This window comes from Pseudophryne corroboree, chromosome 4 (genome assembly GCF_028390025.1).
Source record: "Pseudophryne corroboree isolate aPseCor3 chromosome 4, aPseCor3.hap2, whole genome shotgun sequence".
NCBI lineage: Eukaryota > Metazoa > Chordata > Amphibia > Anura > Myobatrachidae > Pseudophryne > Pseudophryne corroboree.
Genome location: NC_086447.1, coordinates 894,956,403 through 894,980,129, shown reverse-complemented (window position 1 = coordinate 894,980,129; position 23,727 = coordinate 894,956,403). Strand labels below are relative to the sequence as shown.

The following is a 23,727-nucleotide window of genomic DNA, read 5'->3' as shown; positions in this document are numbered from 1 at the left end:
GTCCACGAACCTGACATTGACTTGCTCTTTCTGTAGTAACCCTTTGGGTCACTCTGTGTGATTTAGCTGGACAGCTGTCAAATGCTTCGGTTCAATGGTTCAAGTGCATTTGAAGGGTTAATAATACCGGGTGAACATTTCTTACATTCCAATATAGGGTTAATAATTGGCTGCTGAGAGGAATGCGGAGATACGTACATACTGGCCACAGGTTTGGTTGGAATTTTCAGGGGCAGCTGAATGAAAGTACAATGTTTCTGGTGGATATTTGGGTGACCTGAGCCCATCTCTGGCCGCCTGGAAGGGGAGGTGAGGAGCTGATGATTCGAGGGTTAGGAAGATGGAGCTCAGACAATTCATTGGTACTAGCAGGTAACAGATACACTGAAGAAGCGAAATAGATTGGACTCTTGATGAAACCTTGCTGCTTATAAGGAGGAGAGCTGGTAAAGGACAGCAGGGTTTAAGCAGATACTAAATAGAGGAAAATGAAAGATCAGCCAAACTATGTCATCTTTTGTGAAACCCAACTAGGGGGAAAAGCCAAGATCCACAAGGAGGGAGAGTGGTGTAATAAAGTGCGATGTCACCTATATGCAAGGATCCTCTCTGCAAATGTGGATGCCTGTTGTGATGTATTATATTTCACGCCTTCTGTAATGTGCTGCAAGTCTGCACTGGCAAAAAGTGTACATGGTGTGGCTATCCCAAGACACCCACTGTGTAATGACATTCTGCTCCTATGTATGCACCTCACACGCTGTCTCCTGAACACAGCCCTCCCCTCTATCATTTTACCATGTCCACTAAACTCAGAGAGAGCCTGGAAACCTAGGCTGATACTAGGGATGCACAGCACATTGTGAGGCTATTTGAAGGCTCAGTCATTTCCTATCAACAAAATGCTTAGCTGTGATGCACAGGATACCTCCAGGGAACAGCTGTAGTGCAAAGCACACCCAAATGCAACCTATATGGACCCATGGTCATGTGTGCAAAACCCCTAAATAAACTGTGTAACACGCACCAACTTATTATTTGCAAATGCACATATTACCCTCTGCATGAAAATCCTGGTTCTCTGTTATATGGGACATTGCACATTATTGCAGAGATGCGATAGTTTAGTTTGCATGAGTGTTTTTTTTTTTTCTTTCAGTGCATGTTATTTTTAGCCAATGTTTCCATATATATCTGTGCTGAGTATGACCATTAATAAATGAAGGTCTGCAAGGTGAGCTATCTCTGCAGAGGAAATCAGGCTGAGGCATTCATTGTTAGTGGCTGTGGTGGTGTGTGCTCACAAATTGTGTAGCTAAATAATTGATGTCACAATGAATTACTTGGAGTTGTGTACTGCTTGTGTAAGTGTATAAGGGTGGCTGTGTGGTGGGTGCTAAGTCAGGGCACCAGTGGAGTCAGGTTCCACACAGTATTCTCCTGGATTGTTTGCAAGGATGGTGCAGAGTTGAGGGGTATCCAGGGAATTCTCCAATGTATACAAGGACTACCTAATAATCATTCATGCTAGCTAGGAGATTGGATTCCTGGTGCTCATTATAAGATTACATTAAAGCGCCGTTTGTAAGCAGGGGGAATGTCCTTTCAGCTTAAACATATTTATGCTCAGGAAAAGATCCGATGGTCTGTAAGATTCCTGGGTGAAATATGGAAGATCTCTACATTATTGTGCATCACTACAGTCCATAGCAGGGAGCTCAAGGATTACACTCAAGCTTAGGTAGCCTGCTGGTATCCAGCCTTTGTTGATCTTATATCCCATCATACTGCATGCTGAGACTTGTAGTGCCACAACAGCCAGAGGGCACAGAGTAACACATGTCCTGTAATTTTATGGACTGATAAATGAAGCCTGACCAAGTAGACAGATGCAGTTTAGTAAATATTTGTGTGCAGTTGTGTGAGATGCTTGCTGTAATTTCCCGTGCACTGTAGCCCTGGGTGTCACAGCTCACACTTATCATGTTGTGCAGAAAGATAGTAGGCTGGGGATCACAGATCCACACATGCCAGTGCGCAATCATGTTTACTTCCCAGATTCTTCCTCCGGACGCCCCCTGGTGACTGGTTTTGGACTGCAAGTTGATGCCAGACTAGCAAACCAATTTACCTATCTTCCTCTGGATTTCAAAGATGTCTGTACTGTGCAATAATATTTAAACTAACTGTTCCATTTTTTTGACTGATATTTTGATTGCAATACTAAGAAAAGCCCCTGCAAATTACAAAATGATTAGGAAACGATGTATTGATATTAATTTGCTGAATTAAAAAAATTATGGAAAATAGAGGATTACAGTTTGGTATGAACAGTCAGCCAGATGCAAAGGCACATAGGCCAGGATTTAGATGTAGCCAATGCATTCTTCTGTTTGCTGTGCTTGGCATATGAGTGAGAACAACAGAGGCTACAATTTCGTCATGGCTGCCCCCCGTCCCCCACACACACACACTATACAAAGGTGGTATTGATAAGTGGGGCTGGGGTACAATGACCCAATTCAGTGCAAATCGTGTTGGGAAGTGCATGGCAGTGTGGGGCTTGCAGAAGATTTGACTACTCTACCAGGAAGTCCAGGAGAACCATCTGAGATTTGGTAGTCTCCCTGGGATTTTGGAAGATTTGGAAAGTAAGATTCTAAGGGGGTAATTCAGACCCGATCGCTAGGCTGCGTTTTCTCACAGCCTGCGATAAGGTCCGAACTGCGCATGCGTATGAACCGCAATGCGCAGGCGCATCACACGGGTACAAAGCGGATTGCAGCTCAGCGATGGGTTTGTGCGACGAATCCATTCGCATGGGCGATCGCAAGGAGATTGACAGGAAGAAGGCGTGTGTGGGTGGTAACTGACCGTTTTCAGGGAGGGGTAGGAAAAACGCAGGCGTGTCCATGCGTTTGCAGGGACGGATCGTGACTTCAATTCTGGTCCCGGTCAGGCTGATGTGATCGCAGGGGCAGAGTAACTCCTGGGCTGCGCAGAGACTGCACAAAATCTGGTTTGTACATCTCTGCTACACATGCGTTCGCACACTTGCACAGCTAAAATATACTCCCCCTGTAGGCAGCGACTATCTGATCGCAGCAGTGCAAAAATCTCCTGCTAGCAATCAGGTCTGAATTAGCCCCTGAGAGACAGGTTTATACATTTTTGCTGCCAGTCTCTGAAAAGCGGCACTACTACAGGGGGATTTGTGTAAGCTGCACCACTACAGGGGGGATTTGTATAAGCGACACTACTAGAGGGGGGATTTGTGTAAGTGGCACTACTACAGGGGGGATTTTGTGTAAGTGGCACTACTACAGGGGGGATTTGTATAAGCGGCACTACTACAGGGGGGATTTGTGTAAGCGGCACTACTACAGGGGGGATTTGTATAAGCGGCACTACTACAGGGGGGATTTGTATAAGCGGCACTACTACAGGGGGGACTTTGTGTAAGTGGCACTACTACAGGGGGGACTTTGTGTAAGGTGCTCCACTACAGGGGGGATTTGTGTAAGCGGCACTACTACAGGGGGGATTTGTGTAAGCTGCACCACTACAGGGGGGATTTGTATACGCGGCACTACTACAGGGGCGACTTTGTGTAAGTGGCACTACTACAGGGGGGATTTTGTGTAAGCGGCACTACTACAGGGGGGGATTTGTGTAAGCGGCACTACTACAGGGGGGACTTTGTGTAAGTGGCACTACTACAGGGGGGATTTGTATAAGTGGCACTACTAGAGGGGGATTTGTGTAAGTGGTACTACTACAGGAGGGATTTGTGTAAGTGGCACTACTAGAGGGGGGATTTGTGTAAGTGGCACTACTACAGGGGGGATTTGTGTAAGTGGCACCACTACAGGGTGGTATTTTGTGTAAGCGGCACTACTACAGGGGGGATTTGTGTAAGCGGCACCACTACAGGGTGGGATTTGTGTAAGCGGCACTACTACAGGGGGCATTTTGTGTAAGCGGCACTACTACAGGGGGGATTTTGTGTATAAGAAGCAGATCCGGCCATAGGCATAGGCAAACTAGGCAAATGCCTAGGGCATTTGGTATGCCTAGGGGCACCAGCAGCTTCTGGTGATTAAAATGGTATGTGGCATGCCTATAGTCTGTGTGTAGAATTTCGTATGCAGAAACAGCCACAGTCTCACACAGTATATAGGCATGCTGCATATCATTTTAATCAGCAGAAGCTGCGTGTGCATCCTAGCCACATAGTTTGCAAATAAGATGCATTTTCATCAAAAAAGGTGCCCGACATTAGCATTGAGGCAAGATGTATGAGGACACATCTGTATCCAAGCAGAGGCAGAGGTCACAGTGTTAGTGGCCGTGTGAGTGATGTGTGCGGGTGGGTTGGTTGTGCAGTAGTGTTCGGCATATGTGTAAGGAGCATTATGTGTGTCATGTATAAATGCATTAATAATGTGTGGCATATGTGTAAGGGGCACTATGTGTGTCATTATGTATATAAGTGCACTAATAATGTGCGGCATATGTGTAAGGGACATTACGTGTATAAGGGCATTAATAAAGGTTGGCATAATGTGTAAGGCGCATTATGTTTATAAGGACATTAATAATGTGTGTCATATGTGTTAGAGGCATTACTGTGTGGTATTATGTGTCTAAAGGCATTACTAATGTGTGGCATTATGTGTATAAGGTGCTCTACTGTGAGGTGTTATGTATAGAAAGGGCACTATTGTGTGGCATAATGTGAATAAAGAGCAATATGATGTGGTGTAATGTTAATAAGGGGCACTACTGTGAGGAGTAACATTTATAAGGTAAAGTGGTACTACTGTGTCATGTAACGTGAATAAGGAACACTATTGTATGCTAAAATATGAATAAAGTTGCACTACTGTGTGGCTATGCCCCTTGCCAGCAAAAAACACGCCCCTTTTTAGGCTGTGCACCAAAAGTGCACACTGTTCCTATTTAAAATATAGGGGGTAGGAACACCAAAATAAGGACTGCTGTGGATGAGGGATGATGGTGCTGGGAAAGGGGTGCAGGGTCAGAGGCGGAACTAATGGTGGCGCTAGGGGGCACCAGCCAAAATCTTGCCTAGGGCATCATATTGGTTAGGGCCGACTCTGATAAGAAGCACTACTACGTGTGGTGTTATGTGAATAAGATTGTGCTACTGTGGCGTAATTTGAAATGGGGTTACTATTGTGTGGCCGTGCCCCTTTCATGTAAGACCACACTCCAAAGGTGCGCACTGTCCCATTGTAAAGTATGGGAGGGTGCAAATTTATAGGTTGCAGGGGGTCGCCGAACACCCTGAGTATACTATATAATGTATTGCCCAGTTTCCTATGTGCAATGTACTATGCAGCCCTATGTGGCCAAGTCTACAATGAACCTGTAGCCTCTAGTGCATGGTAGCACAAGTGTATGATAAAGGGAACATTTCCTGGTGGCCAGTGGTTTACACACCTCCATCCGTGATCCTGCAACAGACTTTTCTCAAAGATAATATTATTATCAAAAGAAACAGTGCATAAATGAACAACAGAAACAGTCTTTTTAATTAAAAAAATTATATAATAGTTTAAACATACATTAAAACATATATACAAAAAATGAATATTTTATATATGTTTTACTGTACAGTAGGGGGTATATTTACTAAAGTGGGAGTTCTATTAAGATGGGATGTTGCACATAGCAACCAATCAGATTCCAGGTATTATCTTCTAGAAGGTGCTAAATAAATGAGAAGTAAAATCTATTTGGTTGCTATGGGCAACATCCCATTTTAAATAGAACTCCCATCTTAGTAAATTTACCCCTATGTCTAAACTATTAACTATTATTGCATTTTTTAATTAAAAAGATTGTATCTGTTGTTCATACTGTATATGCGCTCTCTTTCTTTTGATAAGAATATTATTGAGAAAAGTTCAATTATTATCATCATGGCTGCCAAGGAAGGCACAGCGGGTGGGAATTAATGCTCAAGGGGACCCGTGTGCAGCTGGCCCCCCTCCTCTGAGCAGGATGCCCCCCTCGCCCCAACACATCCTGGGTCCCCCCTTTCAACATTTTCCCAGTGATATTTGGGAAGAAAGCACATTCTAAAGATTTTACCATGGCACAAGTCCACATGTTTTGCTTTCACAGCACTGTGCCATCTGTCTTCTGATGTCACTGGGAAGATGGCTCCGTGGAGGAGGAGGGACCAGGTGCAGGGTGTGCCCAGGGACCCATGTGCACGCACACCCTGCACCCATTATTATTAGGTGTATGCACCACAGTCACAGTATGTGGGCAAACTCATTGTTGGACTGGGACATGAAGGGCCCACCGGGGGATGCAGTGGTAGGGGCCCATGTATAGGGGTGTGGCCACTCTCTAGGGGGGGGTGTGACCAGCTGCCACAGAAGCTTGGCTAACCATTAAAGAGTGCATGGTCTGGGCCCCTTGATATATTTATATAATAAATACTGCTAGTGCGTGCATGATAATGTACCAGATTAATAGCAGCAATGCACAATAGAAAATGCACCATAGTCTTGTGCAGTACAAGATAACATATGTATAGTGTATAACCCAAGTGCATAATCCAAGTCTAGAACCTGACCCCTAGAGGAGGAGTTGGGGGCCCCAGGTAGTTTCCCCTGTGGGCCAGTCCACCACTGGGCAAACTACAGTACCATGGCACAGAGGAGGTGTGTGTGTGTGTGTGTGTGTGTGTGTGTGTGTGTGTGTGTGTGTGTGTGTGGGGGGGGGGGGGACCTATGGAGGGACCTGGTAGAGCAGAGGAAGTGTAAACCCCCTTCCCCAAGCATTGTTGCAACAACCCCCAGTGTGCTTAGGAATGTAGCACTGCACCCTCTAGTGGTCACACACCACAGTACTCTATTAATTATCAGGGGTTCTCCTCCCAGCTAGGAAGTCTGTTCTAAGCATCAGACCGTGCTACCAGTGTTTATTATTATTATTCCCTGCACTGAACACTGAACTGACCTTTACATTGGTCCTGGACAAACATTTGAGTGTAATATATATATATATATATATATATATATATATATATAATGGTTTGCAATGCTACGTTTTCACATAGGCAAAGTTGTCCGAGGGTGTGTGGACGGATCTGTGGGTTATACACAGTTGGATGTAAGCATATAGGTGCCTTTTTCCCCACAACGTCTTCCGAATATGCAATGAACATTATACTGTAGTAAATAGGAGTGATTTTTCACCATCCATAAGCACTTTGCAGGTATAAGGGTATTTACAGTACATCTATGCAAATACATTGCCAACAGAATATAAGTATGCCTGTGCACAAATGTGTGACCTCAGATAAACTGTCCCTTTAATACAGCGCTGTAAGCAACAAATGCGCCTTCAGTGAGTTGTCACTTTCGGTCAACCGCTGACCTGAAAGTTCCCACCATTGGTTACAATGGAGCGCATAGGCGCTACATTGTAACACTGCCGTGTGCCGCCTGTCAGACAGTACAGGAGCACACAGCCGATCAGGAGGGTGCCACAACGTGGCGCTCCCTGATTGGCTGAAGAAACCCACTTAGACATCAGTCAGAGTGGGTTTCTGGCATTCGGGGAAAGGGGACCCATGTTAAAACATGGGTCCCCTTTCAGTGCAAGGTCGGGTATCCGTTTTTTTATTTTTTCAAGTACGTGGATTACAAAAGGATTACAAGCAGAGGAGCCTTCAACCATGGCTTATGTGAGTATAATTTTTTCAACAGGTACACCATGGATTCTACTGGAGAAGAGGACCGACCTGCGTGGGAACATAAGGTAAGTATGTGTATATGGAGGTGTGGATGGATGTATTAAAGTTATACTTTCAAGGTGTGTGTGTGTTGTCTTTATTGGGGTATTTTTTTAGTAGTAGTACTACAGGTACCAGCGGGCCCATTTTTCCGCCGCATGCTGGTACTTGTGGTTCTCCAAGTACCAGCTTGCGGGGGAGGCTTGCTGGGCCTTGTAGTACTGCTACTAAAAACAATATCATTCACTTTGAACAAAGGCTATCAGCCCCCCATCCGCAGCCCATTGGTTGGGGGGACAGCCTCGGGCTTCACCCCTGGCCCTTGGGTGGCTGGGGGGGGGACCCCTTGATTGAAGGGGTCCCCACTCCCCCAGGGTACCCCGGCCAGGGGTGACTAGTTGGATATTTGATGCCACGGCCGCAAGGCACTGTATAAAAGTGACCCCCGGCTGTGGCATTATCTGTCCAGCTAGTGGAGCCCGGTGCTGGTTTCAAAAATCGGGGGACTCCTACTCTTTTTGTCCCCCGTATTTTTGGAACCAGGACCAGGCGCTGAGCCCGATGCTGGTTGCTTAAATATGGGGGAACCCCTGTCCATTTTTTCCCCATATTTCTGCAACCAGGATCGGCTCAAAGAGCCCGAGGCTGGTTTGCCTTAGGAGGGGGGACCCCACGCAATTTTTTTTTAACATTTAAACTTTTTTTTTTTTTTTTTTACAAGGTGCACAATGAAGCCCAGCACGGATCTCTCAGATCCGGCCGAGATTCATTGTATTAAAGTCGGCAGTGTTTTACAAGTCACTCACGTAAAACACTGCCAAAAAAAACCGAATGACATCGACATCGGAAAACCCGAAAATGCAGAATACGGCAGCTTAGTAAATTAGTCGTAATCAATTCAAAAAGTTGCATATATACACTTTCGATGTCATTCGTGATTGAACTTTGACCTCAAACGGGAAAATACGATTCTTAGTAAATTTACCCCATTGAATGGAATGGGAGCTTGCACTTTATTTGTGCACAGTGGATAAAATACAGGCGTGGACACAAAATATAACTATGTGTATTTTGTGGATCATGGGGGTTATTCAGACCCCGCCGCAATAGTGGGCTGCAGTGCAGTTTGCCGGTGGCAGCAACTGGACATGCACAGCGGCTGCTAGGCCATAAACATGGCGGTTGCATCCACGATGGTTGCTTGCAAGCACAATGTGATTGACAGGCGAAGGCATTACAGCGGCGGGATAGCCTCCCACATGCTGGGTGTCCTTGTCCTGTACGGGGCAGCCCCCAGCATGCGCTGCGTATTCAGCTATATGCGTTCATCTCTGAGTAGCCCCCAATAACAGTTAATTTATGACTGAACTGAAGCTAAAAATATGACACAATTGTTAACATTTTTTCCTTTTCACGTCACTGATTATACCAATCACAAAGTTACCGTTTATCTTGTAGCATTTTAAACATTATTGCTCTTATTGGGTGAGTGATTCCTGCAGCTAATTACATTGTGAACCTCTGAGCCGTGCATGTATAGATGTGTAGCCACACACAGCCCTGTTCCCTAGGAGAGCACACAACATAAAGTGGAATAATACACATTCGCAGCTTTGTTGCTCGCAAACTATCACAACCGGGGTCAATGACACTTTCCTCATCACAACTTTATATCATTGTAGCTAGAAAGGAGAAAGCGTTCCAGGCACTCGCTAACATAATGCTCTGAATGAAGCAATCTAAAAATAATCACAGGTTCTGCTTGTGTTTGAAGGTCATTCTGGTACGGGGAGAATGCAGTGACTATCTCATTATAACATGTATGTTATTGTTTATGCTCTCCACCTGCTGCACATTCTGTCCTTAGTACAGTATAGTACCGTAGTTTGCACAACCTTCCCTTCATTTCAGAACTGGAACCTCTCTGTACTGTACACGAGCAATGATGATTAAGAACTAGATTGAGCGATGTACAGAATGTATATACATGATGTTTCTATACATCTTCAATGCAGCGAGCACATAGTGTTTGTGAGCCAGTCCTTTCTTTGGGTGTGGATCATCAAATCGACAGTATCTAGGTCGACAATGTTTAGGTCGACCACTATTTGTCAACAGTCACTATGTCGACAGGGATGGAAGGTCGACAGGGTTTCTAGGTCGACATGTGGTAGGTCGACGTGAGGTTTTTTTTTGTGTGTCGTTTTCTTCGTAGAGTGACCGGGAACCCCAATTAGTGCACCGTGTCCCCTCGCATGGCTCGCGAGCTTCGGGCAAGGTGCCTCACTCCGCTACCACTTCGCTCGGCACAGTTTACCGTTCCAATCGTAGTCCACGTGGATCGTTAAGTATAAAAAAGTTCAAAAAAAGAAAAACAGTTTGAAAAACTCATGTCGACACATTTGACCAGTCGACATATCACATGTCGACCTAGGAACCCTGTCGACCTTCCAATCCCTGTCGACCTATAGTGGTCGACCTAAACATTGTCGACCTAGACAGTGTCGACCTTCAGACCGGATCCCCTTTCCTTTACAGCAATGAAATTACTGCAGCCCCAGCAGAGGACAGCAAAGAGAGAACGGGTCCAGTCAAAGCATAGGGCAGAGCTAGTGGGGGGAGCAGAGTTTTAGATGACCCAGCATATGCAAGTCCGTGATACAGTACATATATATATATATATATAAATTAATTATTTTTTATTTTAAATCAGGCTTCCGTAGCATCATCCAAAAACAGTCGTTTTACATCAGATTCAGAATCACCCCTGTATCTGTAATAGGAGACTCAGAATCCAGGTCGGAACTAGGCTGTAGGACTCCGTCTCCCAGCTCTGTTCCTTCTAAACAGCCAGGAAAGACAGGAAATGTTGTCTGTGACAGTTACAGACAGTGATGTGCTCAAGGGCCACCTTATTGTATAGACACAGTGGGCAGCTGCCCGGGGCCTCACAATCCTAGGGGCCTGTGAGCAGGGGTGAGTGGGGATCATATGATCAGAGAAGTGAGGCAGCCCCCTCTATCTGCCGCCCAGCTTGCAGCCAGACAGTGAACGGCAATAAGCATGCTGATCGGTGGATGGCAGGAGCTACCCAGCAATCAGAGTGCTGAGAGCCAAGAAGCATGTGCGGTGCAGGACTGCAGGAGTGGCATGTTGTGATTTCTGTTTTATTGGTTCCCTTGAATGTGTGTAAGCGGCTCCAGTGCATTGCTATGCCCAGGGCCTACAATGCTGTTAGGACGGCCCTGAAGTGCTCCCTGATGCTTATCATCACAACATCAAGAGACACAAAGCACAGTGGGGAGATCCGCTGATGGACAAGGCTGCTTCCTGACCCCTGTCAGAGGGGTTCAAAAATATCCAACCGGGCAGGGAGGAAGTGTGGCATGTATGAGGGAATCATGGATCCCTAGGAATCCATCAATGGTTAAACATTAATAGTTTGCCACCGATGCTCAAAGGTTTTTCGGACAATGGCTGAAATCCAACAGCCATCGATGTGTGTTGCAGCGTTTTGTTTTTTTTACTGGACCCAGGGGTCACAATACTTAAACCCTGCCCATGAAAGACTGACCCCCTACCCTGATTATGCCGCTGTCAGTTGTTCTAAACAGCTGGGTTGCAAACCATTGATGGTAGCGTGTTGATTGTTTCATGCCATCGGTGTTAAACATCGATGGCACCATCAATGGCGACCATCCATGGTTGACCTACCGATGGGCATCCCTAAGCAGCCCATGGCTTCTCACAGAGCCACAGACTGCTGGGAGATTAGGCATTCTTCGCAGGGGTGAGAGCTGTTATTGGGTGGACGTACACAGCATAGACCGAGTTCCGGCAGAGATGGGACAACATTCAGAATTATATTTGAGATTTGGAAAGCAGTGTTGTCACTTGTGCCTCTGTACGAATACTGTATAAGGTCACTTATCTTCTCTATAATGTCTAACGTCCCTATTTTATACATTAGGGTACCTGAAAAGGATACCTGAAAGACGACAATTTCTAGGATATCTACCATCTTACAAAATTTATAAAATATTCCAAGAAATTCTCCCGGGATTTTCATTATAAATCACTCACTTTGTTTTACGGCTCTGACATAGAAAGGAAGGGCTTCAGTTTGTATTGCACGCTGGACAATTCGTATATGTAGCTCCCTGCCGGTCTCACAACGGGTTTTATTAAAAATTGAGACTAGCGTATGTAGCTGTACCTTACAATCTAGTGCAATTTTACAGGTGGAAGGGCTGTATAATCAGTTGTCCACTAACAAAGTGTGATGAAGCTCCTACAGTATGTTATGTCATAGGTGGCTGTTGCTCCGACAGGCAGATCGTGCCTAAGGATGTATTTTACTTACAGATGTCATATTGATCATTGCTCATACTGGAGTTCCTTCACAAGTATATCACATTTAGTTAAACTGACCCATATGTTTATAATGAAACTAAATTCATTAATATCATGTTACAAGGTTATATTAAGAGAGTAGGGGGCCTGTGATCGAGGGGGCAGGATGAAGCGAATAAGTGGCTAGAATTCCTTGACCCCCTTTGCACTGTCCTGCCCAGAATAGCGACATACATTGAACATAGGGGTAAATTCAGACCTGATCGCTAGGCTGCGTTTTTGTACAGCGGGCGATCATGTCTAAACTGTGCATGCGTATGCACCGCAATGCGCAGACGCGTCGCACGGGTACAAAGCGGATCGCCGCTCAGCGATGGGTTTGTGTGAAGGATCTGTTCGCACGGGCTTTCGCAAGGAGATTGACAGGACGAAGGCGTTTGTGGGTGGCAACTGACCATTTTCAGGGAGTGGTTGGAAAAACGCAGGCGTGTCCAAGCGTTTGCAAGGAGGGTTCCTGACGTCAGTTCCGGTCCCGGACAGGATGAAGTGATCGCAGCGGCTGAGTAAGTCCTGGGCTACTCAGAAACTGCACAAGATCTGTTTGTACAGTTCGGCGACACAAGCGGTCGCACACTTGCACAGCTAAAATACACTCCCCTATGGGCGGCGACTATGTGAACGCAGGACTGCAGAAAACATCTAGCGAGCGAACAGGTCTGAATTAGGCCCATAGTTCTGTTATATATTCCTGTAGTGTTACAACCAGTATACTGAATAGGAGATGGAGTATGTCATGCATCTATCCACAGAAAGCTGATGTTATTTGGCAACTCCTGGGGATCAGGCACTTAATCGCTACAACATAATTTAGACCCAGTGTCGTGTCCCCTTCCACACTTGCTAGTAATAAACTTCCATTGAATTACACGCACTTTTAAAATGTAACCTCATATTAGAAATTTTCCTTGCGGAGATAGCATGAAAGAGTATATCCTAGCATAGTGTGTCATAAGCGGAGCAGCTGACAGCGAACGACGTCATCACAGCAGGTTATTCTTATCATTCACTGTACAGAGGGCTAGATTATTAAATAGGACAACGGTGCTATTGCCCCGGGTCCACCAAGACAGGAATTAATGGAAAGTGGAAAGACACCATAATGCAGTACGCTCTATCTCAGCTGCCTGGTGTAGGAAGAAAATAGACATCTTCAGATGCCTGCTGGGCCCTCTGTGGATACAGCTGTATCTATGTGGATTCTAATAATTACATCCCAGCTCCAGTTAGAGCTCCACGAGTTCCTATTGCCTCAGCATTACACTCTACCTCCCAGTTGCAAGCTCTCATGAGCAGGGCCATCTGTACCAACCTCCCCACCCACCAACCCTTATCCCATCTCATGCCCAAACCTCCTTATTTGTCAACCTTGTATGTTCTGTTCTATTCTTACATATTAAGTAGATGTTTTTTTACTTTTTTGTATGCTTTATGTATGATTTAACATGCCCATTGTCTGACACAGGAGGTAACTTACAAAGTAATATGGATAATAATGATGGACTATAACAATACAGAACCACTCATACTAGTTATAGGACTTGAATTCTTACATCAGGAAAACTAGAGATATTATAGCGCTGAATCATTCCAACCAGACGCTATTTCCTCCAAGGATATATAAGGATTACTGGTAAAATGAATTTGAAGAGGAGATTCATTTATTTAAATAAAGACCAGTGGCGTATCTGTAATGGGTGCGGTGTGCGGGGCCCCCATGGTCAAGGGGGTCCAGTGCAACAACACAGTGATGCGGAGAGAGGAGGGGAGAGGGTACAAATTACCTGGGCCGAGGTCTGATAGAGGAGTCCAGTGGGGGCCCCGGTCCCCACCCCCTTGTTTGGCAGCTGCAGCTCTTCTCAGCCCAGCACACTCTGCATTGTCCTGGGCTGCAGTGTGGCCATGGAGGCCCTTAACATACACATTTTTTCAATATTTTTTTCTAAGGGTGCATGGCCACGCCTCCTGTGATTAGGCCACACACCCTGAAAAATACCTGGGCCCAGCCAAGTTCTCTACTGTCCTGGCCACACATACTGCACCAAGAATAGACTCCAAACAGAGTGGCTCCCCACATATATCTTCAGGGTGCTATTTTCAGAAGGCTGGTACATGTACAGGAGAGCACAAAGGCACAGTGTAGGAGTCTTTTTGATCTCTGACAACAGATATTGATCAGAGATTGATCAGATGTACGGTGTCTGACTATGATGCCATATAGAGTCATACTTAGGCAATACTTAAATACAGTATATTTAGTAAGGAGATCAAGATAGGACTGCACTCTCCTGGCGTAGATGTGCACCTTCAAACACACAGCAGCCAGGAAGACAGCACACCAGTCCAGGGTTTTCGTGCCATCTAGCCGTAGCTAGTTTTATTGTGCAGTACATACAGTACAACAAAACATAAAAATAAATCCTAGCCCATCTGGGCACTAAATAAACCTAATAGATTCCCTTTCTCAGAGTGGAAGGACCTAATTCCCCTACCACAAACACAGACATATGCACAGTACTTACAGCCAGTAAATCACAGTGCTGCCTATTTCCCCAGGTAGTGAGACCTCGAGTAAAGCCCTGACACAGATTATTTCAACCTCTTACAGGGGCAGGCACTAATTACCCTGTTCCCAGGCTGAAGGCCTAAAAATATGAATTGGGCTTTATGGATGGAGCCTTCCCTTCTCTCTCAGTAGAGCGCAATGCCAGGCCCGTGCAATGAGGTGGCTTGACCAAATCATGCGGGCGTTGCCACATCCGAAGTCTAGTCCAGTCAGGAAGATGTAGGCTGCTCTTTAGTCAGTTGCTAGTGTACGGGCTGGCAGAGATTGTTTTGCTTCCACTATTCTATTTCATGAGCCGTATTCTATAGAGTGGTTACTGAGACTGTGAATGATATATTGTGATGGAGTAATTAGCCTCGGTGACTAGCCTCTGTGAACCTGAAATAAACTGTTACTTTCAGACATGGCACCGGTAGCCTGTAGTCTTCGAACCATCACTCACCCCACTGAGTGCCATATATGGGACTGAGGATATTTAGTCCACTCATTTCAGACACAAAGCATTGAACCGGTCCCTTATTTTAGGCAGAATATGAGTAAATAGGAAGCTGGTAATTGTGACTTATGAAATATCACATTTTATCGGTATTTTTGCTAAATAAAGTAAACCAAATGACATAAGCAAAGGCAGCTATATACATTGGAGCGTTGCAAAGAGTCACGTGTGACAAAGGGACTGTCCGCCTTCAGATAATTGGAATTAGCTGGCCTGTAATTGCCTTTAACTCGATGCATTGCTTAATATTCTGCAAGTGGTTTCTTGTCCGTCCCTACTGCATTGTTAAAATGGCCTCCTCCTGAGCTGCCGGCTATGGCAGCCCGGGGTGTGGCTAAAATGTATCAAGAGTGTTATGGTCGACAGTCAATAGGTCAATATCAAATGGCCGACATGCATTAGATTGACAGTTACAAAAGGTCGACGGGTGAAAGGTCGATAGTGGTTGAGTTAGAAAGGTGAGAAAGGTCAACAGGGTCAAAAGGTTGACACAACAATGATCGACACACTTTTTGTGTTTTTATTTTATGTGACCACCATCCGGACAAACGTCTAGCTTCGCGTGCTCACTTCGGGTAAGGTGGCTCACTCCACTTCACTCGAAACAGGTTTCTATTCGCAATTGATGTCCATGTGGATAGCAAATCAAGCAAAATGTTAGGAAAACATGTGGAAATTAAAAAAAAAAGTGTCAACATTTGCATGTCGACCAATACATTGTCGATCTATCACCCAGATACCGGCAGCCTGCTGTCCACCTTATTCTAATGCAAGTATCCATCCATCTATGCTGAGTATACACTTGTATTTGCACAGAAAGCTGGGCCACCACAGCTGTCATCATTAGTATCAAGAGTGGACTTTCACCCACTTTATGCTGGGCGCAAAAAAAAATGTCTGAAACATGGGTCTGACCTGCATCCATACGCCCCAAACAAGCACAGAATTCTGCCTACATGCTCACGCTCCTGTGATGCTCCTGTGAAAGGCCCATGAGGTGGATCAGTTCCTGCACCTGCATTGTGGTTGCTCAGTTGCCTCCTAGAAAACCCTGTTTCACGGAAAGCGTTATCAGTCTGTGGCTGCTTTCTATGGCGCGTGCGCAAATTGCAGATATCCACAAGTACCGTCCGTCAGAATCAGGACATTAAGTGGATTAAGTTATCTCATAGTAACATGGACCCTTTACAAGAACAATCATTAGGTATTATCACGGTTAAGCGTTAAACTTCAATTTATGGAAATTATTATTCAATTTTTTTTCACCATCTAATCCATTTTCTGGAGCATCATCCAATGACGTTCAATCATATTAAACTGAATTTGGATCTGTTTACCATCTACAGTAGGACACAGGTTCTCAAACTTGGTCCTCAGGACTCAGTCCGTTCATGTTTTACAGGTCACCTGTGGACTTTTGTAAATGTGACAGCTGGTGATGCACAGGATATCTGGACTATAGATCTACACTAAAATATGTCTTCCACTAATGGTAGACATGCATTAGGTCGACAGGGCAAAAGGTCGACAAGTAAATGGTAGACAATTCAAAAGGTTGACAGGGCCAAAATGTCAACAATGTTAAAAGGCTGACATGACAATGGTCGACACACATATGGTAGACACAAATTCTAAACTTTTGTTATTATTTTCATCTTTTTCATACATTACCATCCACGTGGACTACGATTGGGAATAGTAATGTGTGCCCGAACCTTGCCCGAGGCATGGCGACTTGAAGCGTGCCATGTGAGGGGATGTGGTACACTAATGGGGCTTGTTTGTGGCAAAAAAAAGTGACAAAACACCCCCAAAAAACAAAAAAATTGTGTATACCTTTTTTGTGTCAACCATTTACATGTTGACCTTTTGACCTTGTCAACCTTTCCTACTGTCTACCTATTCCATGTTGACCATTTGACCCTCTCGACCTTTTGACTCTCTCAACCTACTGCTTGTCTACCATTAGTGGTAGACCTAATGGCTGTAGACCTTTTAAATGTAGATCTAATAATCGGCACCCGATGCACAGTCACCTGCCGGGTGACCTGAAAAACATGACCTGTGTGGGGTACTGAAGACCAAGTTTGAGAGCCACTGGTCTAAGAAAGCCAGAAAGGGTTCTCCTGGTCATATTGCCTCTCCACGGAGATCTGTCTCATGCCATCTGAAGCCTTTCTAATGGTACATTTTTTTTAATTCTTAGACAGGTTGATTGCAGGAAGCTTTGTTGCCTTTAGCAGGCCGACACGGATACCGGGAAATGACAAAGAGAATAATTCAGAAATGTCACCACTCTGCTGCCGCTTCCTGAGTTTGTTTTCCCAAAGGTCGCACAGATTGAATCAGATCTGGGCAGCCAGATCTCAGGTAGTGATTCAGAGGGACAGTATTACAGGAGTACGGTAGAGAAAAGAAACACGCAGCTGCACTTATTACATTTGTGAAGCTTAGGTCGCCTTTTTTTTGTTGTTGTTGTTGCGATGAGCGCACTCAGCCGCCACAGGGCAATTTCTGAATGAGATAAAACAGAAAATTGACTTGCGCGTGATGAATCATTCTATAATGCACCGCATCGAGCAGCTGCTGGGATCCTTTATCCGCTTCTAGAAAATAGAAAACAGAGAGCAGCACACGCAGTAGAGTTTGTTATACCTAGAACGGAATCTCATTCGCTCCAACTGCGTCATGCTGTACCTGTAGCAATGTTCCTAGAGAATTATTGATGCAGTACATTCAATATAATATCCATTAATAATTTAGTAATTCTCTCCTTGATGCTTGGAAAGTCTTTGGAAGCCATGTTTGCAAACATAATACCAAAAAGTTTAATACTGACGTTATTCAGAGCCATCACCTTGAATATATAATAATATTTATTTTACAAAATATTTCTTAGAGATTTTCCACTTCTAGTAGACCTTCATGTACAGCAGAGCACATCCGTCTACAACTAAGGTGGTCATTCCGAGTTGATCGCTCGCTAGCTGTTTTTAGCAGCCGTGCAAACGCTATGCCGCCTTCCACTGGAAGTGTATTTTAGGTTAGCAGAAGTGCGAACGAAAGGATCGCAGAGCGGAGGCAAAGTACTTTTGTGCAGTTCCTGAGTAGCTCAATACCTACTCAGCGCTTGCGATCACTTCAGACTATTCAGTTCCTGTTCTGACGTCACAAACACACCCTGCGTTTGCCCAGCCACGCCTCCGTTTTTCCTGGCATGACCTGAAAACGGTCAGTTCACACCCAGAAACGCCCTCCTTCTGTCAATCACTCTGCGGCCAGCAGTGCGACTGAAAAGCTTCGCTAGACCCTATGTGAAACTACATTGTTCGTTGTAATAGTACATCGCGCATGCGCATTGCGCCGCATACGTATGCGCAGAAGTGCCGTTTTTTTGCCTTAACTCGGAATGACCACCTAAATACCTTGCTTTATCATTAGAGGTTTTTCTGTGTTTTTCAGCCATGCTCTCACATCAGAAGGTACTGTAGAATTGTTTTTGTTTTTGTTTTTCCCATGATACATCCTTGTATATGATACAAACTCATTCCAAGTTGATCGTAGCTGTGCTAAATTTAGCACAGCTACGATCATTCACACTGACATGCGGGGGGACGCCCAGGACAGGGCTGGTCCGCCCCGCATGTCAGTCCTGCCCCCCTCGCAGAAGTGCAAAGGCATCGCACAGCGGCGGTGCCTTTGCACTTCAAGAGTAGCTCCCGGCCAGCGCAGCTTTAGCGTGCTGGCTGGGAGCTACTCATCGCTCTCCGGCCCGCAGCGGCTGCGTGTGACATCACGCCGCCGCTGCGGCCCGCCCCTCGTTCGGTCCGGCCACGCCTGCACTGGCCGGACTGCTCCCACGAAATGGCGGCCAAAACTCCGCCGCTCCGCCTCATCCCGCCCAGCGATCACCTCTGCCTGTCAATCAGGCAGATGCGATCGCAGCCCTGCTACGGCCTTTGGCCGTCTGGCATGCGCCGGCGAACTATGGCAGTAGGGACCCGTTCACTCGGCTGCGACAAAAAGCAGCGAGCGATCGGGTCAGAATGACCCCCAAAGTTTTATAGATTTGGATTCATTGCAGAGTAGAGAATTAAGGGGATGATTCAGTTTTGTTCGCTGCTGTGCACAGGCGTTCGCAAGGTGATTGTCAGGAGGAGGCCATTTGTGGGTGGCAACTGAGCGTTTATAGGGAGTGTCCGGAAAAACGCAGGCGTTACCAAGAGTTCTCAGGTTGGGTATGTGACGTCTGCTCTGGCCACGATCAGCCTGTGCTGGGCTGCGCACAGACTGCACACTCTGGATTTTCGCAGCTTGGCATACACATGCAATCGCACACTTAAACAGTGAATTTACACTCCCCATGGAAATGGCGACTATATGATCGCAGGACAGCAAACATAGCAGCCCAGCTATCAGGTCTGAATTACCCCCTAAGAACTATAATTATTTATCATAACATCATAAATAATTATATATATATATATATATATATATATATATAGTATTTGTATTTTTTTTTAACCTATATAAAGTTATGGCTGAAAAGCACAGAAGGAAGCCATACCAGTGAAGTAGTGTATTCAGTAAGTGTTACAAGAAGGTATATGCTCAAATAGATGATCATCTGTTGGTGAGAAAGTATTTTTATTGCATAGTCTAGTATTTTTTTTAGATAGCATTATCATTGAGAAAGGGAAGGCAACCATTGAATCTGATCAATTTGCTGTGTACCCATTTTTATAAATTTCCAGAACTGTGTGCAAAATGTATAATAATTCATTAGTGCCCCAGCAACTCATGACAAATTGTGTCCTTAATGCAGGGTTACTTACCAGTAACCTTGACACTAATAAACACACATGAGCTGTAGAGGGAAGACAGTCGTAATTTTTTGAATATTTAGCAGTATGGCGGGAAAAAATGAGCAGCTATCGTTATCGCCACTTGACTAAAAATTTACTTCCAACAAGCATTCGATAGGGGACAGATTAAGAAAACAGGCATCCAACCCCCAAAATAATGACAGATGCCTGACCCGCACAGAAGGGTGGTGCCACAGACCCTAGTACGTAGCATGTAATCAGGCTACAGGCTAAAGCAGGCTTGGACTGGCACACAGGGGTACAGGGGAAACCACCTGTGGGCCCTACTGCCTGGGGGCCCTCCTCCTGCTCTAAGGATCAGGTTCCAGACTGTGCACTTGAATTATACATTATACATATATTACCTTATACTGGAATATGGTGTATTCTCTACAGTGCATTGCTGTTATTAATCTGTTATTAATCTGGTACATTATCATGCATGCAGCAGCTGAATTTACTGTATATATTTATGAAGGGGCCCAGACGTTGCACTCTCTAATGGTTAGTCAAACCAATGAGGTGGCAGGCCACAACCCCTCTGCATTCCTCCGGTGGGCCCTACATTCCCCAGTCTGACACTGCCCTGAAGGGTATGTGGCTGTATCTCCCTCCGGACATGGCCAGGACAGGGTTCTTTGTACCTACCCTGGCCCACCTCTCAGGATCCCTTATTGTAACAAAAATAAGAATGTAACTCCCTGGATGCTTACAGGTCACCATTCATTCTCAACTGAAGGGGTTTTTCCCATAAAATATATATTTTTAAAATTCACACATATGCTGTAGTCTTCTTGAGTGTGACCCTCCACTTCCTCCCCTACCAACTTGATAAAGCATTTTAGAGTGACATAATGTTGTTTTCACTGCGGCATCCCCTTACTATGCAGCCACCACTGCCATGTAGGGGAATCAGCAAGGGCGTAGCTACCATAGGTGCAGGGAGTGCAGCTGCTATGGGGCCCAGAGCTGAGAGGGGCCACCTTCCCTGTCACAGTTACATGTGTTATATACAGGGTGTAGCTACCATAGGTGCAGGGAGTGCAGCTGCTATGGGGCCCAGAGCTGAGAGGGGCCCTCCTTTCCTGTCAAAGTGTTATATAAATTTATCGCCATTGGGTGGTACGTAGGGATCCTTTCAAACTTTTTACTTGGGGCCTGCAATATATCTTGGTATAACGCTTGACCTGCTCATTGTAGTGTGGTATAAAATGAACTGTAGGGCATTTTAATGTTATATAATATGAACTGGGGCACTGTAATGAGGCACAATATGAACGGGGAGCACTTTATATAATAATGTGAATTGGGGATACTGTGTGGCATAATGTGTACTGGCAGCTCTGAAATGTGACATAGGGGGAACTTAAGCACTACCACGATTCATAAAAGAAACTAGGGCACTGCTATGGGGCATAACATTAAATGAGGCTCTACTATGGTTCAGAAAATTAACTAGGGCACTATTATAGGGCATACAATTAACAACTGTTGCAAAGAAGTCTCTCTAGAAGCACTGGGATGGGGGCCCATTCAAAATGTTGCTATGGGGCCCAGAAAGTTCTGGCTACGCCCCTGAGGATCAGCCACCTGCTGATTCAATTTGAAGCCACTAACTACTGCCCTTCATGTTGGTAATGGGATGTAGTGCCGGTGTGGACTATGATGTTACATCTTGTTCCAAGAAAAGGACATGCCACCCCACTCCTGCTCCACCCAAGGTAAGTATGTGTATGCATGGGGGTGTGATGCATTGCTAATTGGGGGGAGGGTGCAAATATCAGGCCAGGGTGCTTTTTATGGTAATTATGACATATCCCAGCATACAGAACAGAGAGACTACATCAGTTACTTAAGACTAAGAAGAACAAACCAGAGATTTGTGAGAATACAGAGCTGAGTTGGTTGGTAGTAGATAAGAAGTAAAGACTCTAGTAGAGAGGACACAGGAAAGGGTTTGGGCTGATAGTTGCTCAAGGAAGAGAAATACTGTTTCATTTCAGATCCTGTCAATTCTTGAAGAAGGAAGCAAGATGTTGGGCAGAGATGGTGATTGGCTGAGGTGTTGTGGAAGGTTTAAGAAGGTACTTAAATGTATTAAAGTGGCAGTTGGGCGTAGATTGATGAACAGAGCAAGAGAGTTTGGAAGTATGTTTGTCAGTATCCACGGAATTTTGGCAAGGTTGGTGGAAGCAGTATATCTGAGCATGCATAGGCAAATGCAGGGGGAGTTTCCAGTTGCCTGGAAACCCCCCTCCTCTTGGCAAGTGGCTCAAATTATGACAAAAACAATAGTATATAATACGACTACTAGAGCTGCTGCCGCATCATGCAGTATAAGGGACAGAGCAGAGCTGCTGCACATGCCCAGTTTAGTCTACCTAGTTTGCCATGTGTGGATCTGAGTCCTCAATCAGTGCACTGGACCAGAAAGTAGCTACCAGGAAGAAGAGACAGGCACCTTACCATGAGGTGGAAGAATGTGTGCTTAGAAAGTGCAGTACTGGTTCTATTATGTTTGTGTATTTATGTATTATTTAAATATGTTTGCTACAGCCTATACTAGTGTGTTAGATATTAATACTGTATTCCATACAGTATCCAGTGTATAAAAAGACCAATGTTTACGTTAATATCCATGAGCGTTACTAGGATCTTCTACCACTCTCCCAGACTCCCGCACTTGTTCCACAGAATGGGAGATTGTAGATTGCATTTGGAAACCCCCCCTCTATCCTGCGTTAGCCGCTGGAACGTTCTGAAAGGTACAAGATGCTATATATTACATTTTACTAGTGAGATCAGTGAGTTTCATTGGTGAGCCACGGCTGAGATCACTGTTGACCTTGAGAAGGATAAGTATCTGAATCCACTTGATCAAGAGTGTGATAGAGATGTGGGGCTGGCAGATCAGAACAGGAGACAGCAGATGTTTTTTATATGTACCGTATTAAAGCCATGAAACCATGAGAAAGATTTTCATCTCCTCCACGGTTGCATATGTCACGCAGCCTTACGTCGTACTCAGATTACAGCGCAGACAGGTTCTCTGCGCAGTGATGTATTCCAACAAACATGACTTGTGTCATTGTTGAAACCTCTGTATTCTAAGCAGAAGGATTTGCCTGAAGGCCCTCGCTGTCACTGAATGCTGAGCATAAATGAGAAGGAAGCTTTGTGTCATTTATTTATAGCCATTGTTCTGCTCTCCCATTGTAAATCAAATAAACCATTCTGCGTGGCATCATGCAGCAAAAATCTTGTGCTTCTAGAATCAATAGTCCATTTAAAACCAATATCTGTGCAGTTTGGACATCAAAAATTCACATTTTAAGAGATTTTTTTTTATGGGAATTTCTATCACGCAGTCACTATCTGAAAACATGATAGGAAAAACAACATGTAATAAACTGGAATGACCTAGATTTAGACAATAAAAAACACACACATACACACAGTAATATATGTATACATTTTTTTATGCATTCATAAAAATAGCTATTGCGAATCATGTAGGACATAAATCATATGTCCTGGTAAAATAGGCAATATGGATGACATGTGATTCACTATCGCCAAAATAATCGCAAATAATTGTACTGTTAATTCACTG

The 23,727-nt window shown here is 44.9% G+C and overlaps 1 protein-coding gene across 1 annotated transcript in view; it reads left to right on the top strand.

Moving 5' to 3' along the window:
• Window positions 1-23,727, top strand: part of LRFN2 (leucine rich repeat and fibronectin type III domain containing 2) — a 746,523-nt gene that overhangs the window by 1,576 nt on the left and 721,220 nt on the right. The gene's annotated exons all lie outside the window — the stretch shown is intronic.